The sequence below is a fragment of the Gracilinanus agilis genome, chromosome 6 (assembly GCF_016433145.1).
Source record: "Gracilinanus agilis isolate LMUSP501 chromosome 6, AgileGrace, whole genome shotgun sequence".
Taxonomy (NCBI): domain Eukaryota; kingdom Metazoa; phylum Chordata; class Mammalia; order Didelphimorphia; family Didelphidae; genus Gracilinanus; species Gracilinanus agilis.
Genome location: NC_058135.1, coordinates 279,920,959 through 279,925,455, shown reverse-complemented (window position 1 = coordinate 279,925,455; position 4,497 = coordinate 279,920,959). Strand labels below are relative to the sequence as shown.

General features: G+C 34.8%; 1 pseudogene; it reads right to left on the bottom strand.

Annotated features, from left to right (window-relative positions):
* Nucleotides 1-3,997: 3,997 nt before the first annotated feature.
* Nucleotides 3,998-4,497, bottom strand: part of LOC123252715 — an 8,513-nt pseudogene continuing 8,013 nt past the window's right edge.

Sequence of the window (4,497 nt, the reverse complement as noted above, 5' to 3'; positions counted from 1 at the left end):
AAAACCCCTTACTTTCTATCTTAACATCAACATAGTGTACTGGTTCCAACGTAGAAGAATGGTAAGGGCTAGAACATATGTGTTAAGTAACTTGCCCAGGGCCATATGCCTTAGAAATATTTAAGATAAAACTTAAACCTAGGATCTTCCATCTCTATGCCTGACTCTCTACACACTGAACCACCTACCTGCCACAAGGACTGCTCTCTTTAAGATTTTTATCCTAAATGGCCTACTTAAATTTAGATTTCCAGAACAGGAAATCAAAGGGCTTCACTAGACAAAGACATCATGATGCTGGTGCCCTATTTAAGGAGAAATATCCTTTGACTATGTTACTCATGATACTCTGTTCTTGCAACCTTGAAAGTCACATTATTTTAAATTAAAGGGGTCATTGACATGAGCATTTGCTTGTACATCATATTCTCCTTTTTAACCATTTCTTCCTAATACTGAATCTCAACCTTGATCTAGATCAGAACAGCAGTTCTAAAAATGTAGCCTGGAATCACCTGGATCCCCAAGACACATTCAAGGAGTTCACAAGGCTAAAAATGTTTATTAGTATAATAAAAGCATTCAATTTCTTTTAAAAGTATCAACAAATACAACCCAAGCTCTTTGGGGTACAAATAATTTTTAAGATGATAAAGGAGTCCTGAGGCCATAAAATTTGAGAAACTGATCAAGAATATATATCACTTCTGGTACTAAGTCATACCCTTGAACTCCAGAGAGGTGAGTATGCCTACGAGAATACATAAATATCTACAATAAATCAAGTGCTGTCCCAGTGTCAGAGTCTGATCTGAGAAAAACATATGGAGTAGATCTATAGGGACTGACTAGCAACTGTAAAATTAGACTATGCCCACAGACAAACTGACAGTTAATATAGTTAATATACATAAATATTGTGAAGTTGACATGAGCTAATATGTACTAGGTGTTTTGCAAATATCAAAAATGCTTAATATTATTTATTTACTCATTATGCCTGCTTATTCATCATGAAAGGAACAGAAGATATGTTACCAATGTCTCTTCTCTATGAGCTGTAAGGATCATGAAAAGAAGTTGTTTGTGAATGTAATACTCATCATTATTGTTATTATTATACCTATTATATAGTTTTCATATATCCCCTATCACTATTGATTGTCATCCCCAATCCAAAATTCTGGAATTCTAATTTCTCTTGTATCATGATAATCTCATGGTCTTGAAGTAATGGTTTTAAATTCATTCGTCATTAATAGGTGAATGTTTCATTTATCTAATCTGTATATGGAAGCTTTGGATTAAAAGAACAACCCAAGAAAGAAAGAAAAGGTTGTGTAGTACTTAAATATAATGAAATATTGTGCTATAAGATCAGATGTATGTGGTGAATACAGAAGTCAGAATATAATAGAGGGAAATTATGAAGAGGTAAATTTTAAAATATTATTAGGAAAAAATTTCTCAGTCTGTTTTTAAATTGTGGTCAGTTTCCTTGTTGGGAATATTGAGTGGAGATTTTTTTGAATCTCAATTAATTTATAAGACCATTTATGTCTCTTCCAGCTCTCAAATTATTTTGTTCTTTGACTCTAATATTAAATGATATGAATTTATTTATTAAAGATAGCTTAGAAGTGAAAAAATCAAAAAGAAAATTCTAAACCCTTGGAGTTTTTGTATTCAGGCCAATATAGGTGAATTAAAGCATTTATTTCAATTATAGAAAAAATCTAGATTTCATGCTATATAAGTTAGAGGGCAGACCTGCATTCAAAGCACCCATTGAACAAAAATTTGCCATTTCTAGGTGTTAATCACTCTGAGAAGTCCTAAACATAACTGGCTATGTGGCCAGGTAGATTTAATTTAAAGTCTCAGTTCTCCTATAAACTCCTTAAAAATATATGTGAGGGACAAAAGATATGAACAGACAATTTCTGGATGAGGTAATGAAAGCCATAGATAGGTATATTTTAAAATGGTCTTAATTGCTATGGATTGCAAATCAGTAACATGCAAAATTGTAAAACAAAATAATTCTGAGATATCATCTCACACCTGTGGGAAGCCAATAAGAGAATAGATAAAAATCTGAGACTCCTCTTTTGACCCCTTTTGTGATCCTTGTGATTTTTTCTTGAAAAGTATTATGGCCTTACTGTAAAGCTTTAAGTTCCTATCAAACCTGAATTTAAAGGGTTAACACTGTTAACACAGCAAGGAATGCTGCTGCCTGTTATAGCTAAGGACAAGATACTCCCCCAACTTGGCTTTCTGATAAGAACCTAGTCAAAATTCAGCCTTGGCCTTGGTCTATTCTGAAGCCAATGTTTTGTGTTTTGATGTGACATAATTTGTAACTTCTGTGCATCTGCAAAGTTTCAGGGGAGTTCTTTTGTGTGAAATGAGTCTTGAAATATATACAATAAACTCCATGCTCCTGGAGCCAGAGCTGGAAGCATGAAGTAAAGGACATTTCCCTTGTTCTGTCCTTATTTCCTTATCAACTAAACTGCCATCAGATTATCAGAGATGATAAAGAGATCTCCACACACACCTATCAGACTGTCTAAAATGATAAAAGGGCAAAATAACAAACATTGGAGAAGATGTGGGAAAATGAGAACACTAATACACTCTTGGTGGACCTATGAACTGATTCAACCCTTTTGGAGATCACTTTACAATTCTATCTAGAGAGTTATAAAACTTTGTATGCCCTTGGACACGGCAATGGTATTGCTGGGTTTGTTTCCCAAGAAGATCATGAGGAAGAGAAAAGAACCTACAATTTCCTAAATATTTTAGTAGCTCTCTTTGTGATGGCAAAATTTTGAAACCAAGAGGATGTCCGTCAGTTCTAGAAAAGCTAAACGAATTATGGGATAGGATGGTTAGATAATACTACTGCAGTATAAGAAGCAATAAGCAGGCTAATTTTTTTAAATTAGAAAGGAATACATGGGATAATGAAGAATGACAGGCGTAGAACCAATAGAACATTACACACTGTTAAAGATTTAATTCTTGAAGAATAAATTGTGAATGTTACCTCCAGCGAGTGAATTCAAAGGTGGAAACATGAAAGATATAATTTTATTAATATATCTGGCTCCCAGATGATACCTTCCATGATGAAGGGGGTTAAAGGGAAGAGATGGGAAACTTGTGGATAAATTATATTAATAATTTTAAAAAATATATATGAGTCAGAGTTTGCCAATCCTCATCAAAAAAGGGAAATGCCACACAGAGTTCTAAACACTACCTCTCTCCCCATTTGGCACCACCCACAGGTACAAATAGGTGGTGAACTAGATAGAGTGCCAGGCCTGAAGTAAATCTTGAATTTGAATTGGTCCTCAGACACCTACTAGCCATGTGACCTCAGGCAAATCACTTGCCCTATTTGTCTCAGTTTTCTTAAATTTAAAATGATTTGAAGAAGGAAATGACAAACCACTCCAGTACTTCTACTAAAAAAGTCCCAGATGCAATCACAAAGAGTTGATCATGATTGAACAACAAGAACTACAAAATTCAGGGGAAAATAATGGGTAATTTTCTACTGAACTTTTAACAAAACATTGAGTGGGGATGTCACTTAAAACAAGCTTGCCTAGATTCACATGGAGAGAAAATGGTAGACCCTTGAGGGGCAATATGTATCATAAATTTCTGTGATATAGGAATTCTGTTGAAGCTACTGTGAAAAGAGGAACATAAAGTCTCATCAACTGAGTGGATATGGAAAAACATTTGAAGTGGAAAAACATCCTAATTACCCAGTCTTTCAGAAATTATAGATCATATATTCAGAAACTAGAAGCCAATGAGGGAAGATGTTTTCCAAATTCAGAATGGAAAGAGAATTTACTGCTTATGATCCAAGGATAATAAAGGGCATTTGACCCCAGGAGATGAAGTTCTTTAAAGAACAAAGAGTAGAAGAAAAATCCTTGAATATTCTCCCTTAAATAAAAGGAAATGCCTAATGAAGACTTTGTCTCCCCATGATTTTCCTAAATGCACTGTTGACTTCCTTATTCCTCAGACTATAGACCAGAGGATTCAACATGGGGATGACCATGGTGTAGAACACTGAAGCCACTTTGTCTGTGTCCATGGAATGACTAGAGCTGGGCTGTAAGTACATGAAGATTATAGTCCCATAGAATATGGAAACAGCTATGAAATGGGAAGCACATGTAGAGAATGCTTTCTGGAGGCCCTCAGCTGAACGCATCCTCAATATGGCAATGAAAATGGAAAAATAGGATTTCAAGATGAAAAAAAGGGCAAAAAATACATTGAATCCTACAGCAAAGAAGACAACTAATTCATTGATGTATGTGATAGAACAAGAGATCACCAAGAGGGGTGGAACATCACAAAAAAAATGGTGGATCATGTTCGAATTATAAAAGTGGAGACTGAAGATGTTTCCTGTGTGAATGGAGGAAGAAAGGAAGCCACAGAAATAGGAACCAA